Below are 21,482 nucleotides of genomic sequence, written 5' to 3'. Positions count from 1 at the left end.
AACAAACAGAAGCCCGCACTTGCCCTTGAGAAGGGATAAATTTCTTATAAATGAAAGTTAATGATTTGAGTTGTTAGTGACCAAAGAGAAGAACCTTCCATAATTTTCATTTACTTTCTCTTCTGTCACCATTTGAACATCTCTTATTTGCCCATGCCTTTCCATTTCTCATATATGGATTCTTATGACTACACTCAGCCCACATGTTTTTGTCTCTTCTGTCCTACATGGAGTTTGAAGCAGATATGTTTTATTTATGTCATTTCTGGAATTATCATTAAAAAGAAATATGACTTATGAATTTCTTCTTCATTTTCTTTCTGCTGTCAAACATGAGGGATCCAGGGAATAACTGTTACTTGAACCTATAACAGAGATTAGAAAATGGTGAGAACCCTCTCTGCTAACTTGAAGTTTTTCATGGTGTTCAATGTAGCACCTTGTAACTCAAAACTTCTGAGATATGGGATTATTGTAAAACGTGAAGATCTTATCCTACTAGATGCAGTATGAAATGAAGGGTGTTATCATCGGATAAAGTACTACAGGAGATACTTAGGGAATAGAGTTTGATTTAGACAAACAAGACTATAATTTTCTAGGTGGATCATCATAGTGAAAATTATTATATCACTGTTATTAGTCCTTTCCTTACCTATAAATGAAAGATAATCATGCTTATGTACAACTTCCCCTATACACCAAGCATCAGACTACATTTGAAGAAAATTATGACTAAAGATATTTGAAAACAATATTCAAAGTTCTGTTTAAATCAAGGTCTGTGATTACACTATTAGCTCACTACATAAAATATAAAAAATACACCTTCTTATTTAAATGCACGATATTTTGATCGTAACTTTACTATTAAGTTATTGATATCCACCCCTGTTATAGTCAGACACACATGCATGGGTACATATACATATAAACAACACAAAGTAGAATCAGTAGCTTGTATCTACATATCCATATTACACATCTATGAATACATATGCATACCTAAATGTGTGTGTATACATATTCATACAATAATAATTAAAGAAGAGGTCATGCCTTTGTTAAGGACTAGGTGAGACATGAGAAGAGTTGTAGTAGGGAAAGGGAAGGTAAAGTAATATAAATATAGCATTCATTTTTAAATTCTCAAAAAATAATTTAAATGTAGGGGGAAAATATAGAGTATTGATACCACCTGCTAACAGGTAGTTTATAAAAAGCACAGAAACTGAAAATCTAATTTGTTTTTCCTTTAATCAACATAAATGCCAAGAAACTGCCAGACTTGACTTTGATTAAACTGCATGTTTGCTTTGGTATTCAGTCCAAATGCCAACTTCATCACACACCTCCAGGGGGAGAGATTATTATCATATCCGGCAGGCAGGAGTACACCTTAACAGCAAGAAAGCCTTAGTCTTTTCCTATCTGACCTCTGCATTGTACACTACTGAACTCACTTCTTACTACAATTCAACAAAGGACAAAACAATTTTTAAAATTTTAAAATAAGATAGTCAATAAAGGAGAAAAATTGAGCATTCATTATGGATAAAAAGACAAATCAAAATAATAACAGATCAACATTTATCATATATCTCTTTTATAACTATGTAGCAATGTGCAGAAGCCCTCTTCTGCAAGTGGGATAAATAGATCAGAATTTGGGTAGGATGCATATGACTTTAATTATGTTGACCTGTTATGCAAGTATTTAACTATGTTAAACTGATTGTTTAATTAACAAAGTGAAAGCTATCCATGCTCATGCTTATTCCTGCTTTCAGAGTTTATAGCAGTGCTTGTTTTTACTCTAGAGTATTAGTTAGATAAGTCCGTACAGAAGTCTACAAGGAAAATCAGACAAATCTTATGATAACATTCTTATTTTACAAAATAGTACAATCAGTTGTTTACTGAAAATTGAGATAACTCCATCATGATAACATCTAAACATGTTTGTGTTTTTCAGGGATGGCTACACTTGCTCAAATTCGAGGAGCGATGAGCAAATTGACAAAGAATGGGCTGGCAAAACCATCAGAGACAGCTGATCTGAACAGCGGAGAGCTCTTGGACCCCAGACCGACAGCTGGGAGGCCAGCATGGAACTGATCCAAACCCCCTGAGTGTGAGAGTCAGTGAGGAGGCCTGGGCAACCTATGGGGCCCTGGGCAGTGGATCACTGTTTATCCCTGGCATACAAATGGACTTCGTGTGTCCATAACACAAACAGGGATGCTCTCTCAGCCTGGACTCTTAGGGGAGTGCCTGGACCATGCCCTGAGTGAAATGACAGACTCTAGATATCCCCTATGTGGAAGGAAGTGGCAATGGGGTGGGAGGCTTGGGGGGAAGGTGGGGAGGTGCAGGAGGAGGGAGGGAGAGGCAACTGGGATTTACATTTGAAGCAAGCTATTTAAAATTTAAATAATAAAAGAAAAAAGAACATTAAATGTGTTTTCTTAAGTCACAAAATGACTATGTTATTATGTAAAATATAATTATTCAATAATGTAGCTTAGTTTGAGAAAAAAGTAAAATCAACATACTTACAGAAGACAAGAAAATGTTTTGGCACCATGAAAGGGCACAGTAGGTAAAAGTACTTGCTAAGAATCCAATGATCTCAGTTCAATTCAGGGGTCTTTAGGGTATGGTGAGAATAGACTCCAGCAACTTGTCTTCACACATCCACATGTATAAATGATCACCAACATGTCCACACGTATATACATTTATATACAGAGGATAAATAAGTAAATCCAATAAAAGGAAGAAGTGTGTTTATTGATTGTTGGTAAAATGCATAGTACCAATTTTAAGAAAAACAGAAACATTTTAAAATTCCAAGAAACCCAATTACAACATAATATGTGTTGTGATGCCATCAAGTATAAAACCTGTGTCAGTTCAGCAGCTGGTGAATTGAAATGAAGCAAAGCCAGTATTTTCTTTCAGGTTTATTCTGCAGATGGATGATTTTTTACCTCTAACATGTTATTAAATCCTTTTCTGGAGTCACAAATGGATTCAAAGAAAAGAGCATATTGACTAAAATGTAATTTCTACTTTTACATTAAATGGTGTTTTTGCCAGCAAGTCCTAAGTACTTAGTGACACGTGATTGACATAGTTGACTTCAGTGTTGCATATAGAACGTTGGTTTAGTGAAATTACTGAGATAAGAATTTGTTAGTGTGGGTGTTCTCAAGTGTGTGACCATGTGTCTATTAATAACACACACATACAACCAAAAAAACACATATAAGTACTTTTAAAAATACATACATGTAGACTCATACACATATATACATATACAATGCATATGCATATTATATGTATATACAATGATACACATACAAACATAAATGTACATATATGTACTTTCACACACATATATGCACACATGTAGACACGCACATATATACATATAAGAGGTATATTATAATATGCATATGTATAAGGATGCACACTAATATAAATGCACATACATGTACTTTCTTTTTAAAAAATATGTATTTATTTACATCCCAACAACTGTTTCCTCTCCATCATCTCCTCTCAGCCCCTCCCCTCCCCTTCCCTCTGGCTCCCTCTGCCTTTACTCCTCCTCCATTTCTATTTAGAAAGGAGCAGGCCTCCCATGGATATTGACAAAGCATGGCATACCAACTTGTAGTAAGACAGAGTACCCTGTCTTGTATTTAAGACTGGGAAAGGCAACCTAGAATGAGGACTAGCATCTCAAAAGTCAGTAAAAGAGTCAGAGAAAGTCCTTGTTTCCACTGGTGTAAGTCCCACAAGAGCACCAAACTACACAACTGTAACAGAATGCCTAGGTCAGTCACATGCAGGCTCCCTGGTTGTTGGTTCAGTCTCTGTGGGCTCCTATAAGCCCAGGTTAGTTAATTCTGTGGATTTTCTTATGATGTCCTTTACCTCTCTCGCTCATACAATCCTTACTCCCTCTTTTCAGAAGAATAATGTTTGACTGTAGTTTTCTGCATCTGTTTCCCCCAGTTACTGGATGACTACTGGGCTAGCCACCAGTCTATGAGTACAGCAGAATATCCTTTGGCATCATTGCAATTTGACATTTTTTCTCCAAACATGGTTGGTTCCATCTGAGATCTGGAGGCCATGAAGCCTCTGGGTCTTGGCACTCCAGGCAGTGTCATGGCTGGGCTTAGTCTTGTGGCATGGGTCTCAAGCTGTATTAGTCTTTGTTTGACCACTCCCTCAATCTCTGTGTCACCGTTATCCCAGCACATCCCATAGGCAGGACAGATTTTACATTGAAGGCTTTGTGGCTGGGATTTCTGTCCCAGTCCTACTGGTGGTTACAAGAGATGGTCAGGTCAGGATCTGTGTGCTCTATTTTTAGGAGTATTAACTGGGGTCATACTTGTAGAGTCCTTGGAAAATCTATAAACACGTTTGTATTTTCACACATATACATACACACATGTAAACACAAGCATACATATACATATGCACATATATAATACATATATATTTCATATACAGTGTACACATACATTGTACATATATACAATGATACACATACAAACATGAATATACATATATGTACTTTCACACACATGTAGACATATATATACATATACACAAATACAAATATACACATACACACAAACATATATATACATATATACACACATGCTAAACAAACATATACTCATAAACACATACATATGTACACACACTGGCACACATCAGATCACCAATATCTAGTGATGTAATCTCAGCAATTGAAGTATTAACAAATAAATAATTTTCTATAATATAAAAAAGAAATGTTTGCTGAAAATTAAATAATTGGGCAATATTATAAAATGTGCCTCAGTTTTAGGTTTGGAAATTTTTGAACAAAATGTGCGTTTAGAATTAATGAGACTTGCTTGGATAACAATCTAGAATTAGTTATCATTGTGAATATCACTTAGAATGTTACTGTGAATAAAGCAATTTATGGTTTTAAACCTGCACTTAATGTCTACTCTATTACGTAATAACAGGTAATATGCTAAGTGCTACCTCTGAGGTTATCATTCTTCACAGAGAAATCTAAAATAAATTATAAAGTTGTAGCAAATATTGTTTTGTACTAGGTTAAAAAATAAGAACTTTAAGTTGATACACTATTTTAAGGCTATTCTCTGCTAGTATTATGAAAAACAAAATCCCTTCTCAGTTGTCCAGTTCCATAGGCTTATAATTCCTTCCAATTCCATAGGAACAGCTAAATTGAAAAGTCTAAAATGCTGTCAGTGGGTGGTTGGGTAATCTCCTTCAGTGTTAAGTTTAATATCAAGAATTGCCTCTTCTAACATAAACAATAGAAAGTGTTCAAAGGCTAATTCTGTAATTTAATAACCAAGCACGTTTTCTCATTTGAGTTCTCTACAGATGGAAGACATCTAATTGGATTAGTTTTAGACATCTCTTCTTCAAAAATGGAAAACAACAGCAAATTGGCAAAATAATGTTCTGACTCACTGGAAAGTACCATGGTAAAGGCTCATATACACCCTTCTCAGAACATCAGGGTTTGAAAGGCATTAAATCATGCTATATTAATCTAATACATTCAAACACCTTTGACAAAAATGAGTGAAATGGCTGAAATTGAAGATGAGTCTCCTAGAAGAATCAAAGTCACATGGTGCTGTCCATTTGTAAAAACAAAAGAGAAGTTCACCTGCTACAAAGCTCCACAGAACACAACTCTCCAGCTATTTAGTGACCAATTTAAACATGTAGAGGAAAACAGTCAATGGTCTAATATACTACTGGTTTCTTACTTTCCCAAAATTGTTATCAGTTTTAAGAGAAAAAGTCTTGTTCTTTATTTTAAATTGTTACATCTAATTTGATAATCACTACTAGAAATTGCAATTTTACAGAATTCTAATCAATATGATGCCAGTTAAAGAACTGTGAAGAGAGGCAGCATATCAAATTTTTGAGCATTAGTGGAACAATAAGATAATCTGATAAAGAAGTCTTTTCAGCCAAACTATTTGTCCTACTCTGCTGCTTTATATTAAAGTGTAGCATGCACACAATCGTGATAATGAAAAGCTCCAGGACAAGTTTATACATGTAGTAAACAATACTCTCTATCAGTATAAGAAAGCAGATTCCTTCTGTATACATTTTAAGGTGACTCTCTAATAGGCTCAGCAGGTCCTTCAGAGGAATCTATGAAAAGATTTTGCTACCATAAGAAATGGCTACTTTGAGAAGTTTAAGCTCCAATGACCTTGCATGGAAAGAGGGCAACCTGGAGATACTGTTGATCTTGACCTTGAAAAAGACCTGTCTATTTTGTCTGTTTCTGCATTCATTTGTTTATTACTATTAAGGTGTTTTTAAAGAAGACAATAAAAATAAGAAAAGTTACTCTGCTCTTTAATTTAGGAAGCAGGATTTTTCATTCCACCAGAGTTTGTGTAAGCATGATCCATAATTCTTTCAGAACAATAACATTTCCTAATTTCCCTCTAGGATGCTAACAAACTATGACTATACTTTGAGAATTAATTCTATGTTGCAAATTCAATATGAGAAAGAGTGACCTATATGAGTGAAAAAAATTCAAGGCATGTAACCCAAATATTAATTATAGATCGCATTCTAAAATTTTGTTGCAGGAAAATACAAATTAATTCCAACATAGTTTTCTTAAGCAAATCATTTCTATGTCTACAAAGTTACAGCTATTGAACAACTGAATAGTTAATTTAAAAAGTAATTTGTCCCTCAAGCCACCAGAGAATAAATATGTATTTGCTTGGGCATTTCTAAGCAAAGGCTTGGCAGAGGTATGTGGAGGAGAAACTTGAATCCATGGGTTTTAGTACATGCAGTCACAAGTAATCCTTAGGCACAGTCACTGCAAAGATTTGGAATTCTAAACCTAGGGCAAACTAACTCAATGCAGATAAGCAGGTATGTATACATTTGAGAACATAATGAATCAAAATACAAAAATTAACATTCTCTTAGTCTTTAGGACAAGTATTATAAAAGCCAGAAAGCCAAAAGAGCTGCTGCAAGCTAGTGTCTTCAAGATATGAGAGGGAAGCTGTGTATGCAAAACCTCAACAATAAATTGGTGAAACAAGATCTGCATAGTTAAACTATCAAATGGTGTGTCAATGTGTATGGAGAAATTTTTGTAAGACCCCACCTCTACATGAAAATCTATGGGTAATTAATGGCTGATAAGAACAGAAGAATGAATTTTCTCCAAGGTAAAGACTCCACATATGCTGTCCAGTGCCAAGTAGTCAACTGTAAATACATGTATATAAGAGCAATGCTATAATGACTCAGTGGGACAGGAAGAGAAAGGGTCAGAGATTATATATGACATTTTATGTAGCTGCATTATTTTATGTAGTATTGTTTGCATTTATTTGAACATAAGAAGACTGTAATGAAACTCAATGACCATTCAGTTTCAAGTGTACACATCTCATTTTTTAGACTTCTGTGCCCAGATGTTTGCTGTGCCCTGATGTTGTCTTACATATCCATTCTCAGCAGAGTTTTTAGATTCATCTTAAATTTTTGTTTCTTCTTTGATGGTACTGGCTTATAGGGGGTTACAGCTGATTTGATTTCTTTACACGTCATATGACTCAAGTTGCATGCATACACATTCGTTTGTATTCAGAACTCAAATTGATAAGTATTTGGAAATACCATGTGATATCATACAATCATAGCACATTAAACTAAAGATTAAAGGTGTATTTTTATACCTGTGTACACATCATTTGAATTCATAGCTATTTAAATTATTTGAATAAATATGTATGAGGACATAAAGAATAATATTATTCCTTCAATAATGTACTTTAAGTTTTTTCCCTCTTTTAGTAATTTCTAGAAAGCTTGAAGTAAGTATCCTACTATATTTCCAAATTTTCATTTCAGGAACAGAATATTTTATCAAAGATAATATTGATGTTGTCAGAACCCTGCCAGAGACTCTTCTACTATCTAAAGATAGCAATTAAAGTCATTAACAACTATTGAAGAGTGAGCTCTTAGTCAAGAGTTAGTGAGGCTAGCAAAATAGATAAATTAATTGCCCTGACCTGAATAAGCTGAGATGGAGAAGAGATGATTAGGATAAATTATGATAAAGGACATAGAAGAAAATTACAAACTTTGCTGTAATTTGAATAACAGGGGGAAAATATTTTATGCTAAACAATGTGTGTCTCAAGCAAAATTTCAACACTAAGATAGAGAGTAGAAATGAGAGGAAAGCCAATACCAATCAAAATAGCTACAGAGATCCTATTAGTTAATGATTTATCTGAATTTCCTGGGAGAAATGGCCTCATACTATACCCTAGGCTACCGCAGAACACAGAATGTAACACAGGCTGGCCTTGAACTTGCTTAAATGCTTCTATCTTTTTCCTCAGTAATAGGATTACCAATGCGTGCCAATACCTAGGCTAGTCTCTACCAGTTTAGATGTCTCATGTGCTGCAAATACATACAAAACAAAATGACTTCATCATATACTGCAAAAACAATTGTCAGCCCTTTAGACAAATTTAAACTCACAAAAGACACTAATTTGTACAATGTAAGCAACATAGCAGTTCCTCAGAAAATTGGGAATTTATTTACCTTAAGAACCAGTTATATGCACTCGGGAGGCAGAAGCAGGTGGATCTCTATGAGTTCGAGGACAGCCTGGTCTACAGAGCCAATTCGAGGACAGCCTCCAAAACAATACAGAGAAACAGAGAAATCCTCTCTTGAAAAACTAAAAAAAAAGAACCAGCTATTCTAGTCTTGGACATATACCCAAAAGATAATCTATACTACCTAAAGGAAACATGCTCAACTATGCTCATGGTGGCTTTATTTGCAATTAACTGAATCTAGAAACAACCTAGATTTCATTAAACTGAAGAATGGATAAAGAAAATGTCGTACGTTTGCACAATGGATTATTATTCAGCAGTTAAAAAAATTGACAACATGAAACTTGAAGGCAAAACTTATGAATGAGGTAACCCAGACCCAGAAAGACAAATATGCTATGTACTCACTTATAAGGGAATATTAGCTGTTAAGTAAAGGATAAACATGTTACAATCCACAGACACAGAGAGGTTAAGTCACAAGGAGGATACTAGACTTGGGGACATATGAATGTCCCTGGGATAGATTTTGTGGGTGGACTAGAGGCAGGTGAGGATGGAAATAGGAGGGATCAAGTACAGGGGGAAGGATAGAAGGAAAGAATATCAGGAGAGAAGATTGGAATTAGAGGTTCTTTGGGAACTGATATGGAAATACAGTGCAGTGGAATCTTCCTGGGATCTATGAGGTTGACCTTGGTGAGGATTCCTAATAATAGAAGATGCAGAGCCTGAACCATTCATCTTCTGTCACCAAGCAAAGCAACCAGTAGTGGGACTGGGTCTCCCAGCCACAAAACCTTCAGCCTACAATATGTTTTGCCTTCAAGATGTGCTGGGTAGTGATTGTTCAGAACATGTGGGAGTGGCCAACTGACAGCTGGTGTAATTTCAGGCTCATACCCTGAGAGAGAACCCATGCATTCCGGAAACTGCCTGCATTGCTATTAACTGGAACCTAGATAACCAACACAATTGACAAAGAAAAAGAAAGTCAATGAAATTATTCCTAATAATGTTCTGCTATAATCATTAATTAGTGCCTAGCCGATGGATATGATGGGAGTGGATACAGATACCAAGAGCCAAACATTATGTAGGTAGATAGGACAAGATGGAGGTCTCCATAGGGTACCGCTCCTGAGGGGTCATTGGAGAAGAGATTGAGGAAGGCTTTGGGGAGCTCAAGGAATAGATGACACTAGCCGAGTTTGGTCCAAGGAATTAAAGAAACAGGGCTCATGGAGGCTCAGGAAACTAAAGGGATAATAGTGGAAGCGGTATGGGTCTGTGGTAGGTCTTCTTCATATATGTTATGGTTGTTGGATTGGTATTTTCAGGGAGCTTCAGAAAGTAGGGATAGGGGGTATCTCTGACTCTTTTTCTTATCTTGGGACCCTTTTTCCCTATTGGGTTGCCTTATGAAGCCTTGATGTAAGAGTTTGTGCCTAATAATATAGAGTCTTATTCTGCCAAATTCACTTAATGTCCCTGGGGAGCTAGCTTTTAATCTAGGTGGATGGGGGGATAAACCTGGAGGAGTCAGTGCTAGGAGGAGTGAAGGGAAGGAAAGCTATGGTCAGGAGATAGTATATGAGAGAAGAATAAATAAATTTTAAAAGAAATCTCGAGGACAGTTAAGTGAAAGAAGGTTGTTTTGTTTGTTGAAACTTATTTATGTTCATCCCAGGAAACACAACTTCATCCCTAGCTGTGGGTTAGACTCTGTTTCCAAGTTTTCTGCATAGGTGTTTGCAATCTCACCCAAGCCACTAGCAACAGGCCCTGAATTCAGCCAACAACTATGTGATTTCTGAATTATCTTCCTTTCCAAGGCTCTATGCAAATCACATGAGACAAAATCCTCTTTACTTCTTAAGGGAGCTAACATTACACTTACGAGAATTTAGAGTTCCAGAAGAAGCTCCAACTTGTTGTGCTCCACTTGTTCTCGGTGATCATGCAGTCTTGAAATCAAGCGAGTCATTTCTAGGAAAAACAGGAAGTTAACGCATGGCATTACTTTTAAAGAAGTTAGAAAACTTCAGCAAAACCACTTGAAGTTAAAACCCACTTAATGGAGTAACCTAGAGTGATCAATTTCTCTCTCTCCCTCTCTCTTATTCTCCTTCCACATAATATGTGTCAGGCTTGGAGCTTTTTCCAGACATTCACAATACTTGGTTCTGGAAAAATATTTTCCTTTATCAAGTATTTTTAATGGATTATTGAGCAGAATTTTCCCGAGGAGAAAGGGGTATATGCAGTGTTTACTCCTTTCTTCTTTTGACCATTCTATTTTTGTCAAACGAACTCATTCCACATTCTTAAACAAGGATCACTTGTCACTAACTCATCATGTCATTTATTCTGTGCTTTGACATGAAAACCCCTCCTTCCTTCCTTCATATTCCCATTGATAACATCAAACTCTGTCTCCCTCCCATCATTGCCAGTCCTCCTTCTATTCCTGAGACTATGTGCATTTCCATAAATGTCTGTCTTATCTAGACATATTCAATGAACCAGTAAAAAGAAGTGTGATGACTGGAAATTAGGTAAATGGTGTTAGTATTGTCTGAAAGTTAAGGTAGTGTAGGATAGAAATTCTCTCATTACTTTTATTGCAAGCAAAGTGATAAGAGTTGAGGATCTCCAACTCAGGGGTTTCCAAACCCTGTCCTCAAGGTGTCAAAACCCTCCCCTCATCTGGAGTTGTCTCATTCCAGACTCAGCCCCTGCAAAAGCCTATCATCAGTGGCTCCTCCCCCAAAGGTCATTTGAATGTCCCTCCTCATGGATTCCCCATGTGGTTCTTTCCTCTTCTCCTGGGGCCATCCAGAAATGTGTTGCTCAGAATAAAACTGGATTTATTAATTCTGCCTGATCTGACTTATTACATCAGCAGCAGTGGAGGAACCAGCAACCTAGATTCCAATACTTATCAGTAATAGTGCATCTGTTAAAATTGTAACAAGTGAATACAGTAAATCAACCATCTTACTAGCCGTAGAGTTTGCATATAATGGATGGAAAGTTGTTTTTGGTTAAAAAGTTTTCACTTGGATGTAAAAACCATTCTCTCCAGTTTTCATCTTCCATCTGGTCTTACTTTCAGTAACCTCTAAGATTTGTTTTTACTTTCTTGTTAGAGTGAAGTGTGCAGTGGCTGACATCCTGACCACAGACTTTTCTTATTGGAATCTTTACCTTCATAACCTAATACTGGATTCAATTTTTAAGTATCATCTATATACTTAGTGTGGACATCATTATATTTCACCTATCACTCCTCATCAAGAGCTGTACTGAGAAAAGATGGCCTTTTTGACACACTGACCTGGAGTGCTACAAGACAATTACAATATACACAAGTGAGTTTGATGCCACCATTCCACTTTGTCTATAATCTGACTGTAGGGAAACTTCATTCTAGTTCAAACACACTTGGAGCCACAACTCCATTGTGATGAGAAAACAATACTCTACTCTGCCCAAAACACTTCCAGGTATATCACAGAGGTAATCAGGATAGCAACTCCATGAAGGAAGTTTGAGGAAGAAACTGAAGCAGAATTCATTGACAGGTACTAAATGTTGTTCACATTCTGTCTCTCTCTCTCTCTCTCTCTCTCTCTCTCTCTCTCTCTCTCTCTCTGGATCAGCTATCTTAGCTATCTTTCTTTCCTATACAGTTTGAATGCACCTCCCTAGGGATTGACTGCCCTCAAAGGGCATATCCCTCAATATCCCACATATCATTTTATATTAAAGAAAATGCCCATAGACATGCAAACAATTATATTTATACTAATTCTCAATTTAAGTTCCTTCCTCTCAGGTGAGAAATTTTTATCATAACTATGAAGACTAATCAGAACCCTCCCAAACTATGTGTATTAAACACACACATTTGATGGGGAAGTCCTTCTGTGTATATGTTGATAAATAAAGTACTGTTGGCCAATAGGGAAGCAATATAAGTTGGACTAGGAGTCTAGGAGGATTCTGGGAAATGTAGTGAAGAGAGTGGTCATCATGTGATCTCTTGGGAGGACTGGACACATCATGAGTGTGTCCTAGTGAAGATAAGTTCTTATAAAATATATATTAATAATTCTGGATCAATAATTAAGTCAGAGGTAGCCAATGAGAAACAATAGCAATGTCCAACAGCTTCATAATTAATATAGTGTCCTGTGTGTTATTTGGTGGCCAAAGTGGCAACAGGACCCAGGTGGGAATTCCACAACAATATGGCACCAACAATGTGGGTATTAAGAACTTCCACTTAAAATTTGACAAAAAAGCTTTAAAAGGGATTTTACAATCAAAAGAACAGAGGCAAACACAGATTCTCAGTACAGCATTTTTCTCAAATTAGTTCTGTTTTGCTAGAGACAAGCAGAGACTCAGATCCTTTAAGGGAGGTTTCCTCAGTCAGCATAAACAGAAAAACCACATGGCTCTTTTAAGAGGCACTGTTTACAAATGCTGTGTATGAGCAGCTGTCAATGGCAATGACCACATTTCCAAGCCGGCAACATGCTGCTTAATGTTGGCATAGACTAAGGAGTTGAGCACAGCTACCAGTGCTGTAGTAAACTTACACCTGCCATGTTGGAAAGTCAGTGGCTAAAACAGCCACTGCCACTTTGTTTTTAGCAATGTTGGTTAGCTACATTGGTTAGACACATGGGAAGAAAAACAAATATTTACAGTAAAGTCAGATTCAGATGAAGTCAAACCTCTAAAAGGTTTATAGTATGTTTAAAAATATACATAGGCTTGGGAGAGAAAAAGAAACAAGATAAAGTGGTTAAAAAAATAGAGAGAAAGAATGGCTGGGCAGTGGTGGCACATACACCTTTAATCCCAGTGCTCCAGAGGCAGAGGCAAGCAGATTTCTACAGAGAAACCCTTCCTCAGAGAAAATAAGAAAATAAATAAAAGTAAAAGTAATAGAGTAAAAAGAGAAGAGCCACATAAAGATGAAAAGTACAAAGAGAGTCTGTATACTGTATGTTATTGTGTTGTCTTTGAACTGTTTGACTGCTAAGGAAACTACAACAATTGCTAAAAGAAATGCTACTAAATTAATCCAACTTATATATTTTAAAAATGCTTTGACTTCTGAATTTAAATATAAGGACGGGTTACTTGGGAAAAGAGTTTTTGTTTGTGTTTCCACAGAAAATGGAAAGCTGTGGATTCCTTCCAGGCTTCTGTGGTTTGATAAAGCAAGATCCCTGGAAATAGTGTCTCAAGCGATCCAGCATCTGAAACAGTTGAGATGATGCAGCCTTACAGACTACAGACAAGGACTTTGGACAGGTTTCCGTGCTTTGTCATGATCCCCATTGTATGGACAGCACCTCCATCCAGCAGGAAACAGTTTGGACTGAACAATGCCCAAATTCTCAAATATTCTTTTTCATTTATACAGGGTTGCTTATAAATGGTAATGATAACAGTCAATCTCTTTCTAAAAGGAAAAAAGTGAATATGATATAGAAATGAATACTTTGTCTTGGAATGGATTTTCGTTTATTGATACAAATTTAAGGTTAATTTTGTGATATGTATATTTCTCCTCTTGATTAAGTATTGTGTTTATACTGATCTTTTAAAATATAATGTATAATTAAGTACATATTATAGACAGTTACCTGTAACAGTCAAAACTTACAGTTAGATTAGTTAGGTTTTCTAGATATGCAGAGATATATTTGAGACAGATAGATAGTCTTCAAACCTTTCAAAGACCTTCAGAAAATGGCACTTAAAATGGTTTAGGGTTTTTCTTGACAACAGAAAATGTCTGCTCCTGGCACACCAATTACATCTGAGAGGAAGATGGGCATCAAAGAAACTCATTATGGAGTTTGCTTTCAACATGGCAAGATTAGCCATTTGGGGAACAAACTGCTTTTTTCTGGACTTCTTGACTGTTGCTGTATAAAACAGGAATGCAGGTCCAACAGGAAAGTGACTATTGAACTTGAATAGTTCTACAGGGTTCTTGCTTCATGGAAGAGTCTGCCAGACATTGTGCAGTACACTGAAAAATGATTGACAAACTGCCAATGCAGATGGACAGTTTAAAATTTCCTGCTTTGCTGAGAAGTCTTCCAGACATACTGTGGCCTATGGGCTGAATATGGATGCCCCAAAGTTACAGAGGAAATTTTGGTGACTATCCAGGTAATGAGATGTCTCTGTCAATTCTAATGTTTATATATTATCCTTCTGTGGTCTTTGATGGAGTTGAAGACAGCTAGTTGTAGTTATATTTTTCCTTAGTTATGATAAAATATAGCTACATATAAGACTTTAGACTCACACAGATAGGATAGATGGTAAAATACTTTCTTTAAAGCTCACTAAATATTATTGGACAAAATATTGTAACTCTAGTCCTTTTTTTATTTTTTATCATTTTTTATTTTAATTTTAAATAGCTTGTTTTACATGTCAATCCCAGTTCCATCTCCCTCCCCTCCTCCCGCACTCCCCTTCCCCCCCCTCCCACCCTATTGCCAAATCCTTCCACATAGGGGATATCTAGAGTCTGTCATTTTACTCTTGGTAGGGTCAAGGCACTCCCCTAAGAGTCCAGGCTGAGAGAGCATCTCTCTTTGTGCTATAGGCACATGAAGACAGTTTGTCTATCCCTGGTATACAAACTATAACTCTAGTCCTTAATTGATAACTGTTCTGTTATTTATAATTTGACTTTGTTAAAGTTAAAACTTTTCTTTTTATTTAGACAGAAAAGAGGAGATGATGGGGGAAGTCCTTTTGTATGTATATTGATAAATAAATCTCTGTTGGTCAATAGGGAAGCAAGACAGGTGGGACTAGGAGTCTCAGAGGATTCTAGGAAATGTAGTGCAGAGGGTGGTCACCATGTGATCTTCTGGGAGGAACAGACGCATCAGGAGTATGTCTGTGTAAAGATAAGTCCTTATAAAATATATATTTAGTAACTATGTGTCAATAATTAAGTCAGAGCTAGCCAATGAGAAACAATAGCAAATGGCTAACAGCTTCATAATTAATATAGTGTCCTGTGTGTTACTTGGGGGCTTAAGTGGCAATGGGACCCAGGCAGGAATCCCACAACACACATTTTTCCCATTTTCTAAGTGTATTGAAAATACAACTACGATTTTTCTTTTGTATTCATAAATAGAACTCCAAACTACTTTAAGGATTCTCTAGCTTTATGTTTTCTGGAGTGTTGATTTCCTATTTCTATTCCCATTTTCTGTAGGAATCCCTAAAGGGGATAAAAACCCAAGTAATCCTGCTCAGTTTACTATACAGAATATGGTTTCCTAGCAGCTGCTGGGAAATCCTGGGGCTGTGTCTGTCTAGGGCTTGTCTCTGCTGCTGGTTTTCTCTGGAATGCTCTCCCCTAAGTCGCGAGAATTACCTCCTTCCTACACCTGATCTTCCTGAAAGTCATCCTTTTCATTCTATTTAGAAATAGAACACCTGGGCTTGCCTATCCCTATAATCACTACAAGTTTTATTCAAAGTACTCACTACCATCTAAAACATCTGTTTTTTTCCAAGTAGAATTTTATAATTCCTTTTTTCTTTTCCTTATGCAAGAAAGTTTCTTAAGTTTTTGTTATTTTATTTTTCACTGTTATGCCTCCAGTGACTTAAATTATTCCTCCCATGTGGCTGGGAATTAACTAAATTAAGTTGATGAAGAGAAGTCATTAGATTTCTAAGCAATTTATGGATGAGATTGCACCAAGAATTTAATACCCTTATATCTTCTTTAATGTCAGATGTGTAAGTACAAAACCTGGTCCTTCCCCTTTATTACCATCTGTTTTTGTTGTCACAATGTAGTGTCCTCAGCCCTATCTGCCTGAGGCAGAGAAAGAGTATCCCATTGGAGAGGGGGAAAAAGAATATTGGATGATTTACATCTTAAATCGCTGAATAAATTACTCACTAATTTTTCAGGGAAAAACATGATTCTAGTGCAGGATACTGAATGCTTTAGATACAGAGCATCCTTCAGTGTTACAAATCCTTAGCTAGAAAACTATAATGATAATAGTGACACATTTTCTGTAATTTTCCTTTGGGAACTGATCCAATAAGGTGGGGGGGCTCTATAAAATAGGACTTGAGTATAAAAATACTCTAAATAAAACAGAATAAATTGTATCTACATCTTATTTAGGGTAAAGTTCAATTCTGATCAAAAATATACCTTACCCTTTCAATATAAGGCCTAGCTTTTAGTGATTTAGATATCTTCTTTACTTGTAATATTTATGCAGGTCCTGATACTAAAGCTGGGATTTTTGAACTTCAAGCCATTGCTAAGTACCTATTTTTCACTATGATAGGCAGTATTAACATCTAAAGTAGACAACTTATATTTTTCTATTTAAATGTATAGGATATAGTCTATTAATGAAATTAACAAGAATATATACTATATGATAATTTGAATACTAGATTGTACTCTAAGCTCTATCCATGTAGAAATACTTAATTCTTAAATATTACAATAGAATCAGGCCCTAGTCATCATCTCCATTTAAAAATGGAAGACTATGAATTAAGAAAATAATTAATATGTACATAGGAAGTGAGAGGGCTAATGAGTATATGGTAAACCAGCCTGTCTCTATCTTAGGCTTCAAAGTCATATTACAGTTAAAAAACAAAGGCAAAAACTAAACCTGAATTCATACCTTTTTAAGATTAAATATGTTTCTGAAGAACTGGATTATGCCCTATCTACAAACTTAAGTATAACTGGTTCTGTATTGTCTATTCCAGGAAATGACATCCATGCTTTGTATAAAAATGTTGTTATGCCCACCTTGAAACTGTGTCCTATATTTGGATGTTGTTATAACCAACTTGTTATGCTTATGTTCTGCTTTTGTAATCCTGCCTATTTGACAAATGCCCCATTTGGAAATGCCCTGTTCTTGATCTATAAAATCTCTTATCTTCTCTATGATTTGAGTCTGTGGTGTCTGTCTTCTCCCATAAGTGGAATTAACATGTGCTGCCTGAGGCAGCTCTGTATTACAAAACAAATTTTAATATATCAATAGATATATATCATCTGGAATCAACAAGCATTGCAAAAAGTCAAACTTGTCATATCTCATAAAAATTGCCAAAATATTTAGAAGACTAATAGTGACTTCCAAACAAAGTATCTAAAACCATGGTAAAACCCTGACTCTGCCCAGCAACTAATTTTGTCTATAATCACTTTGGTGAACCTGGAATGTTTCAGAATGACTCCAATAATTCACTGTAATAAAATACTAATGACAAGGATCAATCTAATCTGAGGATTCTCAGCCTAGCATCCCTTTAAAAGGAGCATTGGAGAGTGTTCTCTTAGTTGCCATTATGTATTGGCAGAAACTGAAAAAGAAAGATGAGCAAGATTGTGTCTTCCTCCAGCTGTGACAGTTTGTTTCCTAATCTCCCTCTGACATTTCTCCATTTGGGTATGAGCCCCACAACAATTCTAAAGTGTCACACTGAAAAGGTCTGAAGGAAGAATGACAGAATCCTGTAGCTATTTCACCCTGCTTCATAGAAAACTCATTGAGTACTGTAGCCATAAAGATTTGGTATAGACTATCAACCTTGCAGTCATGATCAAAGTAGCAGATAGCATGTGCTGCACACAGGATATGCTCTTCAGTTGATTACTAGAAAGCACATGGTATGAGTCATTATGTCTCTGTGTTCAAAATGTCACTGGTTAGTTTGGGCAATCAAGATATTTTCTTTTTAAATAAGTAAACATAGAACTGCTAAAAATGTAAGGGAGATGAGACAGATTTGTGCAAAATAAGACAAAAGGGAGTTATGTGTTTGTTTTCAAAGATGAAAATCACAACTCTAAAATGTTTACTGAAGGCCAGGCATTGGTGGCACATGCCTTTAATCCCAGAACTCAGGAAGCAGAGGCAGGCAGATCTCTGTGAATTCGAGGCTAACCTGGTCTACAGAGAGAGTACCAGGATACATTGCAAAGCTACACAGAGAAACCATGTCTTGAAAAACCAAAACAGAAAAAAACAACACAAAAATTGCCTACTGAAATGAAATGCTCCATTATTCACACAAAGTAGCTCTGATTCTCTACTGAAATGGAGAAGTTAGGTGGTCATGCAGGACTAGGGCAAGTAAACATATTATCAAATATGAAAATGATGTTTGCATACTTTGCAGAGTTATAAAAATTAGAAAAGGCAATGTTCAAAAACGCTACATCTGATGATACATGCTCCATGGGTACATATATAAAAATAAGCAAAAAATAAGAAAAGAGGTCTCTTGATATGTAAGATTATGGTATAAAAAGTGAATGATAGTATAATATTGAACAGTAATGCTTTTTACAAGAATGAGATTCAATTTTTTAAAAAAGGTGTTATAATGACACTTCTGAAGCTCAAAGACATTCTGTAGTGTTGGTGCTTAGGTAAATAGGACAGAAATTATCTGCTCAATGCTTGTTATAAATAACTTACAAGAATCATTTTCAAATCATTACTTGTTTTTCACACAACTAAAGTCAGGGCACATATGTGTGTTTGCAATTCACTCTTAAGCACTCATTTTTTTTCTTCAGAAATGAACTTACTGTAATGAATGAATAGCTTAAAACTTGAATAGATGCTTTCATTTATTCACTCAGCCATCCATTTTCATGCATTAATGAATCACTATAATTAGGGCTCTAATTCAGTAGCTGGGGGAAATTAGAATAAATAAATAAATAAGTAGTGTGTAGTTTGCTACCCCTGATACTTTAAAGTTAATAAAGCTAACTGTATGGAAGGGAAGAGTTCAGATTTTGAAACCAATTTGTTTCCCTCAGTGAGCATACAAAGAAGCTTAAAATAAAGATCCCTGTTCCTGTTTGTCTTTTCTGAGTAAATGATTCCAAAAGAAAATATCTTACCAAGTGTGACATAAATACCTTGCCAAATCACCTCTTTTCATAAAGTTGTCAGTGTGCTGCCTATTTTAACGGAGAGAAATTATCATGAAAGTGAAGGCTTGCTTACTTTAGCATTGGATTCCCATCCCCAAGAATCATACCTGTGCTATGTCCATGGGAATCCAGTCAGTCAGTTCCATTTATCACACAGAAGCCAGAATATCAAGACACAAAAACTAGAGACTTCGTACTATCTCTCAAGAACATTAGTTTGTGAAGTTGGTCAAAGTCACTTAGAATGTCCCTACTGTATGTCAAGTGTGGGCATGTGTCAAAGTTCATGGTGAACTTTCAGTAATTTCCAGATACTACACTGCACCTCCTTCTGTCTCAGTTTTCCCAGCTATAAAACTTTCAGTGATTACATTAAGTATTGGGGCTGTTGTTGGGTACAAACCAAGAGATTCTGAGAAGTCTACAGAAACATATTGTCAACTAGAGTGTGCTGTAAACTAAAGCTCCAACACCTTGAAGCAGATTTTTCATCACTCTACAGAGGAGGAAAAAATTATGAGGCTGAGTAACTTCATCAAAGGCCCACACTGCTTAAGTGTTGAATTTTAAATGCTATTTTACCATTCTTGTTATTTTCCTGTTCTTTGCCTATGTCATCAGGCTATAGTCACATCTAACAAGGCCTTCAGCAAACACCTTCTACATGCTTGTTGGGGCCTAGCTCCCACAGGGTCTCTGAGTTGTTTCTCAGCTGATAGCCACAGGTTCATCCTATTTTCTAGTCCTGGCTTACTGCCCCCACATTGTCTGATTGACATCAACATATAGCACGAGGAAAATACACTCTCTTCCACCTGGGGTGTTTCCTCTGTGCTGTAAGCCTGTATAGAAGACTGCTTCCTCTTACAAGAGGGAGACCTCTTAGCACTTGCAATAAAGACACACACACACTCTATCTCTCTCTCCTGGCAATAAAGGCAGCACATGCATTCTCTTAGTACAAACGCCTGGACTGGTCTTACTTTTCCTGATACCCTGGACTTGCTTGTGGTGTGGGCGCTGCAACTGGAGGTCCCACCGAGATCCAGAGAGACTTGGAAAGACTGGTAAAGATTTGTCAAAAAGAAGAGTCAGGAGAGGAGAGACTTGAGAAAGAAGAGAATTGAAAACAGGTACCTCAACTTCTAACAGTAAAATTGAATGGTTAAATCTCCAGGCTTTTGATTGAGAGATCTCCTTCAAAGGAGAAGGTGTATTAAATTAATCTCCAGCTTTTCGCCTGATCCACTGAGGTCAGGAATGTAAAGGGGGAACTGAGAGATGAACCTCAAAGCTGGCCAGCAAGTAAGGCTATGAGGGTGTATTGGAAAGGGTTACCAAGTTAGGGGTACCAGATTAAATCTCCAGGCCTTTGCCTGACAGCAAGGTCGGGAAAGAAAGGGAAACCTGAGAGATTGCCCTCAGTTAGAGAGTGGATTGAATAAATCTCCAGGCTTTTGCTTAAGGGAACATCCTCGGTTGGAGGATGGATTGAAAATAGGTGAATTAAAAATTGGTAACAGTTAGTAAACAAGGTATTGGTATTAAGTGAAAGAAAACGAAAAGGTAAAAGCATATGAAATGGAAAATGCATGGAGAGTCTGGATACTGTGTGCTGTTGTGTTATCTCTGAACTCTTTAATTGCTAAGAAAGGAATAAAAACTGCTAAAAGACACTTGATTATCAATGCTGCTAAATTAATCCAACTTATATATTTTGAAAATGCTTTGACTTATAAATTTAAATATAAGGACAGGTTAATTGGGAA

At 36.3% G+C, this 21,482-nt stretch overlaps 1 protein-coding gene across 3 annotated transcripts in view; it reads right to left on the bottom strand.

The window, feature by feature from the left end:
* The window catches only part of Lrrc4c (leucine rich repeat containing 4C), a 1,312,130-nt gene that overhangs the window by 784,601 nt on the left and 506,047 nt on the right, over positions 1-21,482 (bottom strand). For all 3 annotated transcript variants that reach the window (XM_040745912.1, XM_040745913.1, XM_013122444.3), the window contains one exon: positions 10,603-10,691. The gene's annotated coding sequence lies outside the window, so the exon portion shown is untranslated. The remainder of the gene's footprint in view (positions 1-10,602; positions 10,692-21,482) is intronic.

Source organism: Mesocricetus auratus, unplaced genomic scaffold (assembly GCF_017639785.1).
Source record: "Mesocricetus auratus isolate SY011 unplaced genomic scaffold, BCM_Maur_2.0 Super-Scaffold_100004, whole genome shotgun sequence".
In the NCBI taxonomy this organism is placed as follows: domain Eukaryota; kingdom Metazoa; phylum Chordata; class Mammalia; order Rodentia; family Cricetidae; genus Mesocricetus; species Mesocricetus auratus.
The sequence above is the reverse complement of the archived record's forward strand: the minus strand, read 5'-3'. Positions and strand labels throughout refer to the sequence as shown.